The following is a 22,528-nucleotide window of genomic DNA, read 5'->3' on the forward strand; positions in this document are numbered from 1 at the left end:
TACCTAAATGTATCTAAGCCTCATAGCAACTTGTTCAGAGAGATGTTTCCCCAATGAGGGGGAAATGCAGGGAGAAATAAGTTCCAAGAAAAGAAATCACTTTGAGTTTCAGAAAAAGTTCCCCAAGGGCCCTGAAACCCAAGAAACTCAATCAGCCCTTCAGAATGGATTCCTCTTCAGAGGAGCAGGGCTCAGACTGGCCCATCAGGGCAAACACTGGGGCCCTGAATTGGGGGATTTTAGCATTGGAAATGCACAGAAGACATCATAGAACCTTCCTGAGAAAGAAACTGTTGGTGTTGCAAATAGGTGGCAGCAGTAGCTTTTACACATGTAACCACTTCCAAGACAAGAGCATGGGTACAGATGCAGCAAAACCCAAATTCACTGGATAACCCCAAATTGCATTTACAAAGAAAGCCTTCAGTGAATGGCAACTATAATTCTCATCACATGCCTCAGCGAGGTCAGAGAGGATGCTTTATCAGCACATGGGAGCAAGGGGAGGGTAGGTGGCTGTGCACTCACACCTGGACCATTGCAGCCTTGCCAAGCACACATATCCTATCTTAGGGTGATGGGTTTGAAGGGGACCACATGCATATTATAATGTCTATTGTGATATGAAACAAAAAGAGATCACCTCTGGGTTGCTCCTTTTCCTTTTACTTAACTATCATTTTCTGATATTCTTGCAAATAACACCCTTGATCTTTGTAAAATAGAAAAAAATTTAAACGAAAATATTTGTTCCTTTCATATTAGTGTGTCTGTATAATGAATATATGACTTCCCCAGTGGCTCAATGGTAAGGAAGCTGCCTGCATTGAGGAGTCACAGAAGATGCAGGTTTGATTCCTGGGTCAGGAAGATACCCTGGAGTAGGGCATGGCACTCACTCCAGTATTCTTGCCTGGGAAATCCTGTGGACAGATGAGCCTAGTGGGCTATAGCCCATGGAGTCACAAAGAGTCAGACACAACAGAAGTGACTTAACACACATGCACATAATAAATGCATAGCACAACCATTTATTAATTTGTGGAGCCCCTCAAGGTACCTAAATCTAGAATTGGAATTAAAAGTGGTACACAAATAAACATTATGCATGTTTATAATGCATAATCCATATAAAAAACATATCATCTTGTGATACCCTCTTGGCACAAAACTTCATGCCAAGGAATATCAGACAATCACTCTAGTAACACATTCTTTTTCTCTTTGAAGCTTATCTTCAGGAAACAGCTAAGGAAAGAAACTTTCCTACAGAAGGAAGCCCCTTGGGAGTCTGGTCTTACAGTGAATTTGTGAGAGGCAGGGCCAGCCTCACCTCCAGAAAATGATCAGGTAAGCTTCTGTCAGTGTCAGAGAAAGGGATGCAGGGCCCTGGGACTGGGGGGAGGTGATGAATCATTAACTTCACCAAATGCATCCTTAGCATTCCACGAGCAAGTACTCTGGCCCCCTGCAGCGGTGCCAGCTCTAGGGCCATCAGGGCTGGAGGCATCAATGATTAACTGGGGACATTGCAAGTGCTCCAGATTTTGAGGACACAGATCCCTATTTCCCTTTCTATTTTCCTCTCATTTTCTACATGCATAGACATTCCCCTCCACCCCACACCACCGAATCCACCTCTGCAGTGCCCTTAAAGTAAATATCCAAGGATTTTTTTTTTAATGCTGAAACTAGTGCCACTTAGAAAACTGCCGTTTGCAATGGACTTTTGTACAGCCTGTATCTGAAGCAAAAGCAGGAATTTCTATGATCTTTTTCTGTTCCAAGGTCTGAATGATCCGCAGCTCCAATTCTTATCCTCCCAATATGGAAAAACTTGTTCAGTCACTACCTAACCTTACCTAAAAATTACTCAGCTTCAAGTAAACTCATTTTTATTGTCTTCCCACTATCTTGGGCTCCTAGGTGGGGAAAGAAGAGAAACCCAGACTCACAATCTTGGGTGTGTGACAACAGCCCCGCCCTCCCGGGATGTCTTATCTGCCTTCATCATGGGCCTTCTGCCAATAAGCCACAGCTGGGACTTTTACAGCCCAGTCAAAACTGCCATAAAAGCCCAGTGATACTTCAGTTTTCAGAGTCTTCCACATAGAGAATCTTATTTGATTCTTGCAGTGCTATAATGGAGGTGTCTTGGGAAGCAGAAGCAGAACCTGAGATAAGGATTCAGGAAGCCAAGCCCTTAACTGACACTCAGAGCAACTGGGAGCAGGTGTAGCAGCCTGGTGAAGGTGATTTGGGTGGGGTACCAAGAGTGTCTGTGACAGCATGCAAGGCCAATCATATTATCAAGCCCTGAGAGCTAAGGAAAGAGGCCTGGAGAAGAACGATTTGCTATCGTTAAGATCAAGTGACAGATCTGGGACCACAATTTTGGTCTATCAGTTGAGTAGCTGTCTCTCTGTGCCTCACTGTAAATTTATGTTTTTGGTAAGATAAATACTATAGAACCCAAAGCATTGATAAATGTCTATCCCTTATAGACCTTAAACCTCACCTATGTTAAAGCAATATCTGTTCCCCACTTGGGAAAAATGTCAATGGTCATGGCCGTGCTAAAAGCAAGTCTAGGGTTGTTTCCTTGGAGCAACAAAGGATAGTGCCATAGACTAAATGTGTCTCTCTAAAGTTCATGTTGAAATCCTAACCCTTAATGTGATTATATTAGGAGGCGGGGCCTTTGGAGTGATTGGGTCAGAAGGGTGGGACCCTCATGAATGGGATTAGTGCCCTTACAAAAGCTATTCCAGGGAGCTCCCTCACTCCTTTTTACCATGTGGGGACACAGCAAGAAGCTGGCCATCTACGAACCAGGAGCTGGATCTCCCCAGACACTGAATCTGCTGGGGCCTTGATTTTGGACTTTCCAGTCTCCACAACTGTGAGAAATAAATTTCTGTTGTTTAAACCACCCCATCTATTGTATTTCCATTATAGCAGAAATAACCCAATGGCCTAAGACAGATAGGATGGATGCCACGCATGTGCCCAAGACATCCCTAGGAGAGTCCGTGTGGGACAGAGAAGACAGATGACTTAAGAGCCAGGCCTGTGTCCCAGGTCTGGCTTGGCTTCCTGACCTCTTCAGGTTGTAATCCCTTCCTTTCATTGATGATAAAACAGTTCTTGATGCCTCAGGTCCTTCTATCCCTGAAGTAGTCTGGATTAAATAATGACCCACTTAGCTTCTGGGGGAAGATTCTTTCTTCCCCTTCCAGTCTGCCCTGGGCCCAGCCCACAGCTTTAATACTCTCTAATCCTCCATAAGGGAAAACCGAGTGACCATAAGGAGAGATGCCTGTGAATATGAGTAGGCAGCCCTGACTTCTCACCATAATGAGTTTTTGGAAATGGCCCCAAAGAGGGTCATTCTAAGGAGAATCATATTTTTTGCCACAGTAACCACATTTAATTGGAGGTTGTATTCTTAAACAAAAGCTTGGGATCAAATAAATCAAGGGCATATCTGACAACTTGTCATAAAAATAAAGATAAAGTCACCATAACCCCTATAATAATTTAAAATAGTAAAACTGTGCTTCAGTTCCATAAAATGTCCCCAAGAGCCTTTATGGCCTCAAAAGACCTTTAAAAGGAGTGGGGGCTCGTTCTGCGTGTGTTGGCTGGTGAGGAGAAAGCTGGGCTGCAGGCGGGCGGCTGCTTGCTGCCGTGTCACATCTGCCTGCCATGCTGGGAAGTTTTTCAGAATCTGGTGCTATTTAGAGATCTACTTAATGACTGAAAGTGAAACATTCTTAAGGGTGTGCGTGCTCAGTCACTTCAGTTGCGTCTGACTCTTTGTGACCCTATGGACTATAGCCTGCCAGGCTCCTCTGTCCATGGGATTATCCAGGAAAGAATGCTGGAGTGGGTTGCCATGCCCTCCTCCAGGAGATCTTTCTGACCCAGGAATTGAACCTATCTTTTGATTTTTCTCTGATGTGTGTGAAGGGCTTGCAGTCAATTCCAGGTTGCCTGGAACAGGCTACCAGGGTGTAAGCCCAGAGCAAAGTCAGCTTCTCTGGCCTCCATACCCCCAAGACTCAGAGCAACACATCTGCCTTCTCAGCTTGGTAAGAGGTAGAAAGGAGGTGATGTTCCTGTTTTTGATGATCTCCTGCATGTCTTTTGTACCTGGGTGGACCTGTCCCTGTTTGCACACTGCCAAGCCACACAGCTGCAGTGCCAAGCTGGGCAAGACATGAAACTGAAGCTCTGCTCATGATGAGAATGGAGGGAGACCAAAAAGAGAGAGAGAGAAACCAGGGTTACACTAAAGCCAGGGTGAAAGGGGACTGCTCAGCGGGACACTGGGGAGTTGGAAAGATACACAAAGAAGATGTGAGCAGTGAGCTGAGAAATCCTTGGGGCTGGGAATAATAGATGAAGGGGTTGTCCATAAGTATTTCTTTGAATCCTACTGAGTAACCAAAATCAATGCTGGGAAAGGCTGAGCCTGAAGGATGGGAAATTAAGGAAACCTGCTGGACAGATGTCCCCCTCCTCAAGACAGACAAAGCTGATTCTGCAACGCGACTGTCTCCATGCTTCCTATGATTGCCAACCTGCCTATAGCCCATCACTCTGAACTTCTTGCCCTATTTCAAGGCATCTTCTCCTACATAAATAAATTCTCCTAGGATAAATGACTAGGACAGAGCTGGTGATTTAAAAACTGAAAATAATAGCAAAGACACCAATAATCCTGAGGAATTCATTGAAGATGAATCTTCTGTCCCATCTCCAAGTATAAGCTCATCCAGATAATAAATGGACATGGATGCACAGAAAGAATGAAAATATTAACACCCCCAGCAAACTAGACCACAGAAAATGCCTATGAAACTTACATCATGGATATATTATGAGAGTGAAGAGTGAAGGGTGAACCATAGTTATGACATGACAGTTTAGTGGCCTGGGTCTGTGTCAGCACCTGGCACCTGGCCCATTGGATGGGCAGGAACTTAATTAAGGCTTTGAATAATCCCATTACCAACAGTCAAAAGCCTTGACTGAACCCACAGAATCTTCAGGAAGAGATCATACCAGCTAAAAGCAGCAGTTAGTGAGAAGCTTAAACTGCTGGACCCTCTCTGCCCTTAAGTCCAAAGTTGTGAAACAGCAGGGACTGAAGCAGTTCCATGAAAAACAAAAGCAAAATGCAGAGAAGCACTCATCACACCGGCCCAGAGAAGGACACCCAGATCTTCAGGAAAGATGCCGGAAGTCTCTCTCTGTGATCAGCCGCTCTCACTTCTTGTGGCAAGTTTTCTTTTCCTTTGGCCCAGGACACAGACACCCCCACACCCCCACACCTGCCAGACAGAGAACACACTGTAATTCCCACAAAGAGCATGAGACAAGTTACAGCTTGGCAGCCTTAGGTTATACCTCAGGCCCTTCTGACTGTTTCAAACAAGAAGTCTGATTTCCTTTTATCTAGCTCAAGCTTATCAGTGTGTGCAACTTTTTGATTCCCGTTCAATGACACAAGCATTTAAAACTCCGGCGCAGTCTTACAAAGAAACAGAATTCTAAATGTAATCAGGAACCTCTGACACTGATGTTTTCCAAGTGCTTCCAAATTCAGGGTTTTCCTATGAAAACAAGTGTCCTTCCATTTGAGATCCAGTCCCTGTGGGATGGCTGTGGGATTTCAGCCTTACTGGGAACCTCTCTGCATAAAGCCCTGAGTTCTGGCTTTACCTTCCCTAACAAAGGCTTCTGTGGAACCAGCGTTTCCAGCTGGTGAGGCTGGCCCAGGAGCTAAGCTCACCCTCCAGTTTCTAATACTGAGCTGAGACATACTCTCAGATGTATTAAAATATTAATAAGAGGTGTGTGATGTCACAGAAGTTTAACAAATTAGCGCTGTGGCTTGGTTTTGTTTGATGTACTCAGGATCTCCTGCCCACCTTTCCCAGGGTAAGCCCCTCCTTTAAAGATCTGCTCCCTTCCCTTCTGTCCACCTCAGGTGAGTCTGGTGGAGAGGCATCAGTAGCTGCCTTCTGGCCAAAGCACTCAAGCTTCCACAATGAGCCTGATCCAAGTCAGCCAATCAGGGCTCTTCCCTACAATTTCAATTAGAATAAAGTGAGACTAAACCAACTGTCTCTTGTCTTCCCAGGTGGCTCAGATGGTAAAGCATCTGCCCGCAATGCAGGAGACCCGGGTTCTTTCCCTGGGTTGGGAAGATCTCCTGGAGAAGGAAACAGCAACCCACTCCAGTATTCTTGCCTGGAGAATCCCACGGATGGAGGAGCCTGGTAAGCTACAGTCCATGGGGTCGCAAAGAGTCGGACACGACTGAGCGACTTCACTTTCACTTTCAAACTGTCTCTTCACAGGGATCCTAAGCTGGGAAGATGTAAGCCTGAAGCTACCTGTGGGCAGCCATCCTCCCCCATTCCCACCTCTGTTTCCTTGCCTCCACCTAAGAGAAGCAAGCCATGTGCACAGTAAGACATCACATACACAGTGGAGAAGGAAGGAGATGGACGCATGGCAGGCAGAGCTGAGGTGGACTTAGGATCCACGTGGTCGTATGAGACAATACCTGTCTTTCATTTAACCCATGCACTTGGTTTCTGTCACTTGCAAACAAGAGTCCTAATTCAGGAAGGTATATGGCATCTGGAATCAGACAGAGCCATGTGTGGGTGCTGGCTGTAGCAATCACCAGTTGCCTGACCTTGTTACTTAATTTACTTGGCCCTCAGTTTATACAACTGTAAGATGGAACTACATCAGTATCTATTTCCATGAATAAGTTTATGATCAAAGGAGAAAAAACATGTACAACAGTGCATTAAGAAATTCAAAAGGTTAGGTCCTCTGTCTCTTCTCTCTGAGGTCAGTGATTCCTTGTAATAAGGTACCTTAGCCTCCATTCCGGAGAAGGCGATGGCACCCCACTCCAGTACTCTTGCTTGGAAAATCCATGGACGGAGGAGCCTGGTAGGCTGCAGTCCATGGGGTCACGAAGAGTCGGACACGACTGAGCGACTTCACTTTCACTTTTCACTTTCTGCATTGGAGAAGGAAATGGAAACCCGTTCCACTGTTCTTGCCTGGAGAATCCCAGGGACGGGGGAGCCTGATGGGCTGCCGTCTATGGGGTCGCACAGAGTCGGACACGACTGAAGTGACTTAGCAGCAGCAGCAGCAGCATCCACTCAGCTCAAAGCTTTGACAGCATGAAACTGCTTCTGCCCTAAGAAATATCAGTACTTGTGAACTTCTGGGCTTGCTGAGCCTCCTGTTACACAACTGAATTCTTATAGACAACTTCAAGGTGTCACACCCTTAATTAGATAAAAACCTAACACTTTAACTGAGAACACCTTTTGCCTTAGTGGAACTGGCTTATTATTTTTATTTGAAGGGTAAACCCCTTTTGAAAAGTGATTGTTGATTTTATGTAATATGAAAAAACACATTTTAAAACAAATATCCTGTCTGTAGTTTTGCCTGTACCATCATCCCACTCCATAATATCATGTGAAACTTCAAGACACAGATCATCCCCTTGATTTCTGCCTCACTGACTAATGCAGCCTTGGAATTTCAAGGGCATGGGCAAGTTTCGGGAAGGAAATAAATCTGGGGTAATAAATCTGGAGTTTCTGGCCTGTCATAGTTGAATCTGGAGAGAGAGAGACATACTTTGCTGGCAGGAGAGATGGAGCAGAGGGCTCCTCCCCAAACAACACACAGGCCACTTGGCAGCGGCTTCTGACTCCTCAAAGAGTAGAGCCCAGACGCCACGAGACTCAAAAATCCACAAGACTCAATCCGGCCACAGATTGTCCTGGGAAGGTCCCATCCTCTGAGGACTCTCTGAGAATATGAGGCAATTCTATTTAAAAGCAAAGGTGGGCAAAAGTGACCAGAGGGTCCCAGCCACCTAAAGCATCTCGGCTTGGCTCCCTCACCTTAACTGTCTCTCCTGGCGGCTGCTGACCACCTGCTCCACATGCACGCACATCACCACACAAAGCCTGCATTCTGCTTCGCTCTCCCAGGTGGCAGGCTGTGAGGGAGCGTGAGCAGGTGGAGCTTGGATGGCAGGACCTCTGGGGCTGCCTGCATCAACATGGTCAGGAGAGCGCCTCTGTGATGCTGTCAAAAATATCTGCACCAGCGGCAGACAGCAGCAGTGTGAGTTTGCTACTTAATAGCAGAATGTTCTCCCCAGACCTCACTGCCCAAAGGCACCCTCATCTGCATAGAGAATCATGCCAGATAAGAAATCAAAAGTTGTTTCCTGTGCAGTGTCAGTGTCTGGCTGCCCACTAGGCTGAAAAACATAACCCAGTATGCTTTTCTAAAATGTTTTCACTCTCACCAAGACATGTATGTGGTCAAAATGTCAATAAGTAAGTCATTAAAAAAAAAAAAGCAGATCTCTGCTCTACCCCTCCCACCCCCAATTTCCACTTCCTTCAGGAAATCATCTTCAACTCTTTTAGCCATTCCTTCTGTTTTCTTCTCCAGTGTTTCTAAGTAACAACCTTATACAACTATTTTATTCTTTCAAATTTTAGACATTATGTCTTAATTTCTCTATATGAAACACGAGCTTTTAGCTCTCAACCTTCCCATAAGCTCTTCCCCTACCCCCAGGAATTAATGACAATTTTTATTATGCCAGTGTGTTAGTGTTTGCTTTATTTTAGTTTTGCTCACTGACAAGCTACATAGTATATTACAATTATTAATAGATTTTTTTCCCCTGGAGTTAATACCTGCCTTACTTTTGGTTTGATTGTTTTTTTTTAAGAATGCAACTTATGAAGAGAACTATAAAATTCATCTCAGTCAGTTCACTTCAGTCGCTCAGTCGTGTCCAACTCTTTGTGACCCCATGGACTCTAGTACATTAGGCTCACCAACTCCCGGACGCTACGCAAACTCATGTCCATTGAGTTGGTGATCCCATCTAACCATCTCATCCTCTGTCATTCCCTTCTCTTCCTGCTTTCAGTCTTTCCCCAGTGTCAGGGTCTTTTCAAATGAGCCAACTCTTTGCATCAGGTGGCCAAAATATTGGACTTTCAGCTTCACATCAGTCCTTCCAATGAACACTCAGGACTGATCTCCTTTAGGATGGACTGGTTGGACCTCCTTGCAGTCCAAGGGACTCTCAAGAGTCTTCTCCAACACCACAGTTCAAAAGCATCAATTCTTCGGTGCTTAGCTTTCTTTATAGTCCAACTCTCACATCCATACATGACTACTGGAAAAACCATAGCCTTGATTAGACAGACCTTTGTTGGCAGAGTAATGTCTCTGCTTTTTAATATGCAGTCTAGGTTGGTCATAACTTTCCTTCCAAGGAGTAAGCGTCATCTCAGTAATTGTCAAATGTCTCGGTGACTTTTATTTTTTCCTCTATTGGAGAGATATCTCCTGGAACATTCTGTTGCTGTGCTCCAAATCTGAACTCAATGCTATCTAGGCCTGGTGCATAGTGCTCTGGGGACTTTCCTTTACCATCCTCTTGGGTGCCACCACTTTGGTTGAACATTTCCTCCTCCAGTGGTTTCTTATGAACAAATGCAAGGAAGATTAAATCTTTAAGTTTCCAAAAGTCATTTCCAAAAGTGTCAATATTCTACTTTATACTCAACTGGCAGTTTATCTAGGAAAAGAATTATAGTGGAAAATCTTCCTTCAGAATTTTGAAGGTATTGCTTCATGGCATTTGAAGTCACTGATTCTGGCATCCAGTGTTGATACAAGAGGTATAATGCCATGCCGATCCTTCCTCTATGACCCAGTGTATGTGTGTGGGTTTTTTGCTTCAGAGCTTCTGGAATCTTCTCTTTATCCCTGACAGCCTAGAACTCCATGATGAGGTGCTTTGTTGTATGTAAATCTCTATTCACTCATTGTATTAGATCCTTGGTAATAGGTCTTTTCATTATAGATAATGCATATCTTTCAATTTTGAGGAATTTTTGATTATATTCTTTGTAGCCAAAGATGGAGAAGCTCTATACAGCCAGCAAAAACAAGACAGGGAGCTGACTGTGGCTCAGATCATGAACTCCTTATTGCCAAATTCAGACTTAAATTGAAGAAAGTGGGGAAAACCACTAGACCATTCAGGTATGACCTAAATCAAATCTCTTATGGTTATACAGTAGAAGTGAGAAATAGATTTAAGGGACTAGATCTGATAGACAGAGTGCCTGATGAACTGTGGATGGAAGTTCATGACATTGTACAGGAGACAGGCATCAAGACCATCCCCAAGAAAAAGAAATGCAAAAAAGCAAAATGGCTGTCTCAGGAGGCCTTACAAATAGCTGTGAAAAGAAGAGAAGCGAAAAGCAAAGGAGAAAAGGAAAGATATTCTTGAATGCAGAGTTCCAAAGAATAGCAAGGAGAGATAAGAAAGCCTTCCTCAGTGATCAATGCAAAGACATAGAGGAAAACAATAGAATAGGAAAGACTAGAGATCTCTTCAAGAAAATTAGAGATATCAAGGGAACATTTCATGGAAAGATGGGCTCAATAAAGGACAGAAATGGTATGGACCTAACAGAAGCAGAAGATATTAAGAAGAGGTGGCAAGAATATACAGAACTGTACAAAAGAGATCTTCTCGACCCAGATAATCACGATGGTGTGATCACTTACCTAGAGCCAGACAACCTGGAATGTGAAGTCAAGTGGGCCTTAGAAAGTATCATTATGAACAAAGCTAGTGGAGGTGATGGAATTCCAGTTGAGCTATTTCAAATCCTGAAAGATGATGCTGTGAAAGTGCTGCACTCAATATGTCAGCAAAATTGGAATATGTCAGCAGTGGCCACAGGACTGGAAAAGGTCAGTTTTCATTCCAATCCCAAAGAAATGCAATGCCAAAAAATGCTCAAACTACCTCACAATTGCACTCATCTCACATGCTAGTAAAGTAATGCTCAAAATTCTCCAAGCCAGGCTTCAGCAATATATGAACTGTGAAATTCCAGATGTTCAAGCTGGTTTTAGAAAAGGCAGAGGAACCAGAGATCAAATTGCCAACATTCGCTGGATCATTGAAAAAATAAAAGAGTTCCAGAAAAACATCTATTTCTGCTTTACTGACTATGCCAAAGCCTGGCCTGTGTGGATCACAATAAACTGTGGAAAATCCTGAAAGAGGTGGGAATACCAGACCACCTGACCCGCCTCTTGAGAAACCTGTATGCAGTTCAGCAAGCAACAGTTAGAACTGGACATAGAATAACAGACTGGTTCCAAATAGGAAAAGAAGTATGTCAAGGCTGTATATCGTCACCCTCCTTATTTAACTTCTATGCAGAGTACATCATGAGAAATGCTGGGTTTGATGAAACACAAGCTGGAATCAAGATTGCTGGGAGAAATATCAATAACCTCAGATATGCAGATGACATCACCCTTATGGCAGAAAGTGAAGAAGAACTAAAGAGCCTCTTGATGAAAATGAAAGAGGAGAGTGAAAAAGTTGGCTTAAAGCTCAAAATTCAGAAAACGAAGATCATGGCATCTGGTCCCATCACTTCATGGGAAATAGATGGGGAAACAGTGGAAACAGTGGCTGACTATTTTTTGGGGCTCCAAAATCACTGCAGATGGTGATTGCAGCCATGAAGTTAAAAGACGCTTGCTTACTCCTTGGAAGGAAAGTTATGACCAACCTAGACAGCATATTAAAAAGCAGATACATTACTTTGGCAACAAAGGTCCGTCTAGTCAAGGCTATGGTTTTTCCAGTAGTCATGTATGGATGTGAGAGTTGCAGTATAAAGAAAGCTGAGCACCAAATAATTGATGCTTTTGAACTGTGGTGTTGGAGAAGACTCTTGAGAGTCCTTTGGACTGCAAGGAGAGCTAACCAGTCCATCCTAAAGGAAATCAGTCCTGGGTGTTCATTGGAAGGACTGATGTTGAAGCTGAAAGTCCAATATTTTGGCCACCTGATACAAAGAGCTGGCTCATTTGAAAAAACCCTGATGTTGGGAAAGATTGAAGGCAGGAAGAGAAGGGAATGACAGAGAATGAGATGGTTAGATGGCATCACCGACTCAATAGACATGAGTTTGGGTAAACTCCGGGAGTTGGTGATGGATAGGGAGGCATGGCGTGCTGCAGTTTATGGGGTCGCAAAGAGTCAGACACGACTGAGCAACTGAACTGAACTGAAGAGATTTCAACTTTATCATGTAACAAATCTATTGAAGTTATTATTTTGGCTATCATTAATTTCAAAAATATCTGCTTTTTTTGGGTTTTTCAAGACTGCATTGAGGGGACTTCTCTGGTGGCCCAGTGGTTAAGAATCTGCCTGTAATGCAGGGAACACAGGTTCAGTCCCGGGTCAGGGAACTCAGATCCCACATACCTCAGAGTTACTAAGCCCATGTGCCACAAATACTGAGCCCTCATGCCACAACCAGAGAGGCCGTGCACTGCGGTGAAAGATCCCACATGATGCAACTAAGACCCGAAGCAGCCAAATATATAAACAAATTTTTTAAAAACCACATTGAATAATCTCCTCTTTCTGTTTAATGAAAGCAACATCTTATCTCTGAGGTATGACAAAATTTCTTCAACATTTTCTGTAGTCTTCTGTTCCTACTTGGTTTCTTTTTTGATTCTTTTTGTCTTTTTAATAACAGAGGCTTCCGTGGAATAGCTAATGATCCGTCACTGACTTTTCAAATATATGAGTGAAGAAATTAAGAGCTTCATGCAAGTGGGGCCTTGTCAACTTGTTAGATCTTCCAGTAGAGTGAATGGGTAAAAATGCTCAACTATAAAATAGAATGATACAGCTGCTACGGAAAACAGTTTAGTGTCTTAAGACGATCAGGTTCCACAGAGAGGAACTTCTGATTTCCTGCTGAGAGGGTGGTGGTCTGGACACAGTAATTAGGTCTGTCTGCCAGCATTTGGGACTTTGACTGAGAAAAGGCCATGAGGGGACTCATTTCAATACACTGATTTCTACTTAGCCCCTCTCCCTTTTGAGTACAACACCTCTTCCTGCCTGCAGCTGTACCTCATGCCTAGGAGTTGAGAGTTGGTTAAGTTCAGTCTCTCTTCAGATAAACTTTGATCTTTCAGTGCAAGAGAGGAGCAGTGGCCTGACACATGGAGTATGGGAGGGGATTTGAGACCCTAACTGCTTGTTATTACATTTTTAACCAATCCTCCAATTTTCAGCTTAGGTCCACAAGCCAGACTTTCAAAGTTCGTGTTGCCACCAACTTCTCAGCTTTTATAGAAACTGTGTTGGCACGAGCAGGCTTACTTTTTTTTTTATTAGACATGGGTATAGAACAGCACAGAAGCTAAAACCCAAGTCACCCAATCATCTACTCATTTTCCATCATCAACCAGTTTGTTGACATGGCTCATCTGCTACTCCTCTGTTGTCTCTCTTTCATTCTATTTGTCCTTGTAGGTTTTCTTTTTCTTTTAATAAAAACTCATTTTAAGGATGGGTAGCATAAAAAAAAATTAGCAAGGATGTAGGGAAACTGGAATCCTTGTATACTGATGGTGAGAAAACAGAATGATACAGCTGCTATGGAAAACAGTATAGTGGTTTCCCCCCAAAATTAAAAATAGAACTACCATATGACTGACAATTTCACTTCTGGATATAAACCCAAAAGAACTGAAAGAAGGGACATGAATAGACATTTGCACACCCATGTTCAGAGCAGTACTATTTATATAATATCCAAGAGGCAGAAGCACCCCATGTCCATCAACAGATGCATGGATAAACAAAGAGTGGTATATACAAACAATGAAACATATTCAGCCTTACAAAAGAAGGAAATTATAATACATGCTACAACATGGATGAACCTAAAGGACATTAAGCCAGTCACAAAAGGACAAACAGTGTATGATTCCACTTAGATAAGGACCTGTTGCTGTTCGGTTGCTCAGTCATTTCTCTTTGTGACCCCATGGACTGTGTAGTACGCCAGGCTTCTCTGTCCCTCACTATCTCCCAGAGTTTGCTCCAACTCATGTCCATTGAGTCAGTGATACCATCCAACCATCTCATCCTGTCACCTCCTTCTCCTCCTGCCCTCAATCTTTTCCAGCACCAGGGTCTTTTCTAATGCGTTGGCTAATCGCATCAGATGGACAAATATTGTAGCTTCAGCTTCAGCATTAGTCCTTCCAGTGAATATTTAGAGTTGATTTCCTTTAGGATTGAATGGTTTGATCTCCTTGCTCTCCAAGAAACTCTCAAGAATCTTCTCCAGGACTACAATTCGAAAGCATCAATTCTTTGGCGTTCAACCTTCTTCATGGTCCAACCCTCACATAGATGAAGATCTAGAATAATCAATTTCATGGAAACAGAAAATGGAATGCTTGTTGCCAGCGGTGGGAGGAGGAGGGAACCGGGGAGTTAGTGTTTAATGGGTACAAAGTTTCAGTTTTATAAGATGGAAAAAGTTTGGGAAATGGGTGGTGGAGTTTAATTACACAACAATATGAATATACTTAATACCACTGAACTGTATGTATACTTAAACATGGATAAAACAGTCAATTTTATGCCATGTATATTTTACAGCAATAAATAAAAATCAATGAGCCAAATATATGTGGATCTATTTTTGAACTCTGTTTTGTTTCAATGAGCCGTGTGTTTATCCCTCTGCCAAATACTACATTGCCTTTAGTACAATAGCTCTATGTTAGGTATTAAAACAAGAAATAAAAGTTTGAAAATACATAAATCAGACCAAGGTCACTCCTCTATTTTAAAAATTTCCAACAATTTCTCATTGCACTAAGAATAAAGCCCAATTACCATGGCTCCCAAGGCCCTGGGTGGCCTGGCCCCTGCCTCTTTCTCTCTGCTCCATCCTTGCTCACTGTACCCCTGCCACACAGGCCTCTTCTCCATGCCAGGAAATAAGATGGAGACAACAGGCACTCCATCTTGGAGTGGCTCCCTGCCTGCAAGACGACAGGGCACACATAGTCAGGGCTGCAGAAGGGGTGTGGACTGAGGATTGAAGGAGTACAGGGAGGATGTCGGGAGCCCCATATGCTGCTGCTGCGGTGAGTTGAGCAGGATTCCAGGGACCACCTTCCAGTACAGCATCAGCCCCCAGGGAGCTGGGGTGGGCTGTTGATAGAGCTGGGTGTGTAAGAACCAGCCACTCAAGTCTGACTGGACAGCAGATGGTTCCTGGTAACTCTGCTGATCTCGTGGCAGCCCCTCAGGGTCCCCACCCTGGGATGGGCTCAAGGAGGGGTGAACAGAGATGGATGGCAGGCCAGGGCAGTGGGAGCACAGCCTGGCAGGAGCCTTGGGGCTCCTTACCCTCCTCCCACTTCCCTCCACCAACACCCTAGTGTCACCCGGGGCATGCTCCTCGGCCACTTCTGCCTGATTCATGACTCTTGCCAACTGCGTTGCATGCAGGGCAGCTCTTGCAGAAGATATTGTTCAGGAATTCTAAGGCAGGGCCCCAGGGGACACAGGAAAGAGAGCAGAAGCAAATCCCAGGACCCTCCTAGAAGGTCCCATTGTGAGCAAGCCTGTGCATGCCGTGCTTGTCTGGGTGTCTGTTGGTGGCATGCTGGGGGCAGGGAATGCCAAAGGGGTTTGAGTCCTATTTCAAAACACACATTTAAAGCAGATTTAGACTTCCCAGTCCAAGCCATTGAAATTTCTTTTCTGAAGAAGCATCTGGAAAAATGGAGGGAAAAGTTGCCCAGTTATTTAGTAAAAACAAAACTCAAACTTTCCTTCCCCTCTCCTGCCAAGGTCCCTTTCAACAATGTGATCCTCAGGGATCCATGGAGGCTGGGCCCCAGCTGAGCTGGCACCAAGCATGTTCGTCCCCAGAGGAGGCGAGCCCCACACACAGCATCACTGGCTAGATGCTAGGATACCTCCCCAGCCCCCCAAAGTTGTGTGCCTGACATCAGCAGACCAACCCCAGGCTGGTTGAGAGAGATTCAAAATCAGTCCATTTCCCAGACTGCTCCACGAGAAGCTTGAGGGCTTCCTGTGTTGGAAGCTTTGTAGCCCAAAGAGCCCTTCTCCCTACGTCCTAGAATATCCTCAGCGAAGGGAGGAGGGTAAACAGTATACAAAAAGCCTGGGCATCTGCCTTCCTTTCTAATCACAGAGAACTGTAGGAAACTCAATAGGTGCCACTGTTGTAGCGTGGAGTCAAGGAGCCTGTAGGCAGGGCTTGGCCGCGGCCTCACTGTAGGTAACTGCTCAGACCACCCGGCTCAGCATTCCAGGTGCAGCTCACACAGCTGCTAAACAGGAGTGGATGTGCTGACAGACACAGGGGTCACCCTAATAAGTAAGGTATTTAAGGAATTAGACAAGTTGGCTATAGACACCTCCAGGCTTTAGGAATGGGGAAGAGGTAAGAATGGGTTTGCCAGTCCCTTGGGGAGTGTCAGGAAGTGGCAGGGAGAAGCAATTTACACAGAAGAATGGTGCCTGAAGGGTGCCTTCAGGAAAGCAGGCTGCTGAAAAAGATGGCCTGGCTCATACTTTGCGTTGCAAAAAGGGTCAGCTTCAGGTTGGATACTAGAAGGGTCTGTAAACTTATTGTGCCCCTAAGAGCCCACTTTAGCCTGGAGAAGCTTAACTGTTTCTAGTACCACTCAGGGCTCCCACCCCAACCCCACACCTTGGCCTCAGCGCACCTATTTCTAAACACACCTTCTCACGGAGCCCTGGCCTCTGGAAATTCTGGAAACCCTTTCTGCCTCTCACCTACACCTTCCCATGGTGTTTCACCAACACTGGAGCCCACCTGAGCAGGACAGGGTATTCCTGCCCCATAACCCAAGGGAAGGCAAGCCAGTCTGCAACCCAGAAGGAAGGGGCATGCCTCGGGCCCAGAGCCCACTGCTCCCAGTGGCAGGACGCAAGCATGAGAGCAGTGTTTATTCCCAAGCCACTTTCTGTCCAGAGACTCTCAGCTGGGTCCAGGGCTGGAGCCAGGGTTCCATTTCTTTTCTTTTTTTTTTTTTAATATCAGAAAAAACTTTTTTTTTTTAACTTTACAATATTGTATTGGTTTTGCCATATATCAACATGGATCCACCACAGGTATACATACATTCCCCATCCTAAACCCTCCTCCCTCCTCCCTCCCTGTACCATCCCTCTGGGTCATCCCAGTGCACCAGCCCCAAGCATCCAGTATCGTGCATCGAAACTGGATTGGTGACTCATTTCATATATGATAATATACATGTTTCAATGCCATTCTCCTAAATCATCCCACCCTCTCCCTCTTCCACAGAGTCCAAAAGACTGTTCTATATATCAGTGTCTCTTTTGCTGTCTCGTATACAGGGTTATTGTTATCATCTTTCTAAATTCCATATATATGCGTTAGTATACTGTATTGGTATTTTTCTTTCTGGCTTACTTCACTCTGTATAATAGGCTCCAGTTTCATCCACCTCATTAGAACTGATTCAAATGTATTCTTTTTAATGGCTGAGTAATACTCCATTGGGTATATGTACCACAGCTTTCTTATCCATTCATCTGCTGATGGACATCTAGGTTGCTTCCATGTCCTGGCTATTATAAACAGTGCAGTGATGAACATTGGGGTACACGTGTCTCTTTCAATTCTGGTTTCCTCAGTGTGTATGCCCAGCAGTGGGATTGCTGGGTCATAAGGCAGTTCTATTTCCAGTTTTTTAAGGAATCTCCACACTGTTCTCCATAGTGGCTGTACTAGTTTGCTTTCCCACCAACAGTGTAAGAGGGTTCTCTTTTCTCCACACCCTCTCCAGCATTTATTGCTTGTAGACTTTTGGATCACAGCCATTCTGACTGGTGTGAAATGGTACCTCATAGAGGTTTTGATTTGCATTTCTCTGATAATGAGTGATGTTGAGCATCTTTTCATGTGTTTGTTAGCCATCTGTATGTCTTCTTTGGAGAAATGTCTATTTAGTTCTTTGGCCCATTTTTTGATTGGGTCATTTATTTTTCTGGAGTTGAGCTATAGGAGTTGCTTGTATATTTTTGAGATTAGTTGTTTGTCAGTTGCTTCATTTGCTATTATTTTCTCCCATTCTGAAGGCTGTCTTTTCACCTTGCTTATAGTTTCCTTTGTTGTGCAGAAGCTTTTAAGTTTAATTAGGTCAGGGTTCCATTTCTAAGGCTGGTGTTTTTCCCTTCCTTTTGCTGGACAGGGAGAAGCGGAAAAACCCAGCACTGCCTTGGCCCTCAGCTTCTCTGGAGCTGATTTTGCTGCCCCTGGCAAGGTCTGCCCCCAGAGTAGACATGCAAGCCACGATTGCAGGCCGTGGCAGAGTCAGAGTCCTCAGTTACAAATGTGCAGTTGGAACACCAGACCCGTGTGACCTTCACAGGCCTTCTCTAAGGCAAAGACCCCTGACACCACTCAGGGCTCAGACCACTGATGCTCCCAACCCCACCCCACACCTTGGCCTCAGAACACCCACTTCTAAACACACCTGTAGACTGCAGACTGGGGACAGCGCTCCACCTCTAAAGAGGTGGCATTTATTCTAAAAGTTGAAAACAAAGGGAATTCCCTGGTGGTCCAGTGGTTAGGACTCCACATATTCACTGCTGAGGGGGCAGGTTCAATCTCCGATAAAGGAACTAAGATCCTGCAAGCCATGAGGTGTGAAGTGAGCCCAAGAAAGAAAAATTTGAAAAAAGATGAAGAAAATATCCTCCAGCCATGTTAAATGCCAATATAACCGATTCTCAGTCACCTCCCAGCAGCAAAGTTCCATTTCTGTCTGTCTATAGGATGTGTCATGCATCAGATTTATCCTAATTTTTTCCTTTTTAAAACGCTCACTGACTACTTCCCCGGTGGTCCAGTGACGCCGACTCTGCACTCCCAGTGCAGGGGGCCCAGGTTCCATCCCTGGTCAGGGAACTAGACCCCTGCAACTAAAGATCCCGCATGCAACAAGTAAGAATCAGGGCAGCCAAACAAATAAAAATATTTTTTAAATGCTCACATACACCATTAGGTAAACAAGAACCGTAGAGTTGTGCAGCTAGTGGGACCAAGCAAGGAGCAATTCCGAGACACCCTCCCCCCACCTCCTCCAAGACCACTCACTCCCCCTCTAGAGTCTCCCCAATTATCCAGGCCCTTCTCATCTCTCTTACCTCCCAGCTTTCAACACTTACACTATTCTGTAAAGTGACCACATTTTTAAAACCAGCAGACATTTATCTGTTTAAAATCAGGCCTGTTCTAGAAAATCTGGGGCAAACTAATCACCATGACATCACCTTTCATATTTCTTTCTGCCCTACAGCAAGCACAGTGACCATACTTTCCATATAAAATCAGGACACATTATCTGACAGGAGATTCATGGGCAGCCTCCAGGTGCAAGGAGGAGCTGGTGTTATAAAGTCTCAACTTCAAAATCCTGGAACTCCAAGGATATTTGGATGACTTAACTGGAAAAAATGAGAATATTCTGAATCAGAATGGCTCAGAACAATCTGAGAGGAGAGCACCTATGCCATTAACACAGGTTACGTTTCTGTTTATTCCAGGCACATTCGGCAGAACTCCCTGACAGACTGTCAGCTATCTGAGAGGGGGCGCCTAGACACCATGCCTGTTATGAAGTTCTCTCCATCTCCAGCAGGACTACTAAATCCACTACAGAGTAGAGGGTAGATTGATGTCTCTCCTCTCCCATCTTTATGTCCTGCTGCTGCTAAGTCACTTCAGTCATGTCTGACTCTGTGCGACCCCATAGACTGCAGCCCACCAGGCTCCGCCATCACTGGGATTCTCAAGGCAAGAACACTGGAGCTGGTTGCCATTTCTTTATGTCTTACACAGTTGTAATTTAAGAAACACTTTTCTTACTGTCCCAAACTGCTGCTGCTGCTGCTAAGTTGCTTCAGTCGTGTCTGACTCTGTGCGACCCATAGGCAGCAGCCCACCAGGCTCCCCCGTCCCTGGGATTCTCCAGGTAAGAACACTGGAGTAGGTTGCCATTTCCTTCTCCAATGCATGAAAGTGAAAAGTGAAAGTGAAGTCGCTTAGTCATGTCCAGACTCTCAGTGATCCCATGGACTGCAGCCTACCAGGCTCCTCCATCCATGGGATTTTCCAGGCAAGAGTACTGGAGTGGGGTGCCATTGCCTTCTCCAACTGTCCCAAACTAGGTCATGCTATTATGCTCTCAGGACACCCCATGTTCTTCCTTCAGTGGGCTTCATCACAATTCATTTTTCTTCTGTATGCAGTTACTCTCACCTGTCTCATAGCTGCTTGTGGAAACAACTACAGAGATCTGGCTCATCAGCGACTCCATCTTCTTGGCACATAGTAGGTGATCAAACAGTATGTTTAAATTAATGACCTGGTCTCTCTGGTAAGTCCCAGGACTTCATATTTCTCCTTTACACCAACATTTTAATCAATTACTTGAAAGAAGACTGCAAAGCTGCTCGTGAGAACTAAAGGCGGCAACAATACCAGGGGCATAACGTGTAATAACAGAATCAACATCCTGAGAGAACAAAAGTCCAAATAAACAGAAAGTTAGCAGAGAACAAGTACTGCGAAGGTTCTAAATCCTCAACTACACAAAATCAAGAGTGGCAGGGGCAGCTCCTGTGTAAAAGGAGCTGGGCAAGAGTCCCTTAAACTTTCTTTAACCTTGAGCTGTATTAACAGAGCATGGTGTGTGAACGAGGAGAGGGCAATGCCATGCTGCCTGACTGCGACTGACAGCATGCTCTCAGATACAGGCACTGCAGGTTAGCTGGACACCGGTAAAGGGCTCATGATCTAGTGGCGTGATGCCTACTGCCCCGCAGGCAGCTTGCTGGTGCTCAGCAGATGTTTGCTGAAGGAACATAAAGGCTAGTTGATGGAGACAGGTATACTTAGTCTGGAATGAAACGCACCACAAGGAGGACATAACTGTCTTCAAATATATGAGGAGCTCTCGTACAAAAGAATCTATGTGCTGCATAGCTCCAGAACAGGGGTGTAAAAGTCCAAAATCTAGGCAGATTTAGGCTGATACAAGGAAGGGTAACAATGCCTGAACGATGAAAGGGGCCAAGTGTAACATGATAGATCCCCAACCCCAGAGGTCTTCACAAGGACGCTGGGAGGACCATCGGGCTGGGATCTTGTCAAGGGAAACCTCATACCCTCTAAGACGCCTTCCACCCCAAACCTTAGTCTTCTAAGAACTTAACAGAGCTGAATGCATAAAGTTGAGAGAAATTGGAAAGAAAGATTCTGTTTATGTATAGCATACCTTTGTGCTATGAATATAGAGCTTGGAATGATCTGTGACTTGAAGGATTTAATGAACTCACCCACAAAACTGTCTGGATTCAGCATGTTTTCAGGAGATATCTCCTCACCCTTCTAATTTCTTCCACTGAATAGTTCATGCTTTCAATTTCTCTTTTAGTCAATTTTGGTAGTTTCTATCTTCTTCAAAATATATTTTTTTCTTTCAAAATTTCCAAATGGGGACCTCCCTGGCAGTCCTGTGGATAGGAATCCACCTGCCAATGTAGGGAACATGGGTTTGATCCCTGGTCCTGGTGGATTTCACATGCTATGAAGCTACTAGGCCCATGTACCACAACTACCAAGCCTGAGCTCTTGAGCTTGAGAGCCATAATGACCGAGCCCACTGCAACGACCTACCCCCCACCACTGCTCACTGCAACTAGAGAAAGCCTGCACAGCAATGAGGACCCAGCACAACCAAGTATCTTTTTAAAGAATTAGTTCTTTTTTAAAAAAAAAGATTCCCCAAAATATTGTCAGAGTTGAATTTTTGTCAACTCTAGATCTGTGGTTAGAATCTCATTTCTAAATTTTATTTATATTTTCTGGTCTTCTTTGATTGATCTGGTTGGATTTGCTATTTCCTATTTCCAAGACTAGCCCTTAAATATATTCATTAATATAATTTTTCTACTTTATAATGAACTCATTTCTTTTATATAAATAAATCATTTTCTTTGGTTTGTTCTATTATTTTATTTTGTGAGTTGAATGCTTGGTTCATTAATATTTAATATTTTTGTTCAATAATAAAAAATTAAAGACTATGAGTATATTTCTGATATTGGCTTTAGCTGGTTATAAACTACTCAAAAAGCAAGATTGTTTTCATATCTAGTAGCTGTTACTAGTTAGAAAACGTTCACACACTCACACTTCATCTAGGAATAAACTTAAGATGTGCAAACTTTCAAATTTTCTAAGCAACATATGACAAGTCTTGAATAAATAAAGAAAAATACTTTGTCATTAGATTAAAAATAATCAGTGGAATTATATTATTAAATATGGAATGTTAAAACATTGTCATAATTAAAACCATTTTGGTTCTGATACAAAAATATACATATTGATTAATAAAACAGTCCAGAAAATCCAAAAGTAATCTCCATACATGTGACTTCAGTATATGATAAAAGTGCCTTAAAATGCATGAG

The 22,528-nt window shown here is 44.0% G+C and overlaps 1 protein-coding gene across 6 annotated transcripts in view; it reads right to left on the bottom strand.

Moving 5' to 3' along the window:
- Window positions 1-22,528, bottom strand: part of MYLK (myosin light chain kinase) — a 284,510-nt gene that overhangs the window by 146,299 nt on the left and 115,683 nt on the right. The gene's annotated exons all lie outside the window — the stretch shown is intronic.

Source organism: Bubalus bubalis, chromosome 1 (genome assembly GCF_019923935.1).
Source record: "Bubalus bubalis isolate 160015118507 breed Murrah chromosome 1, NDDB_SH_1, whole genome shotgun sequence".
NCBI lineage: Eukaryota > Metazoa > Chordata > Mammalia > Artiodactyla > Bovidae > Bubalus > Bubalus bubalis.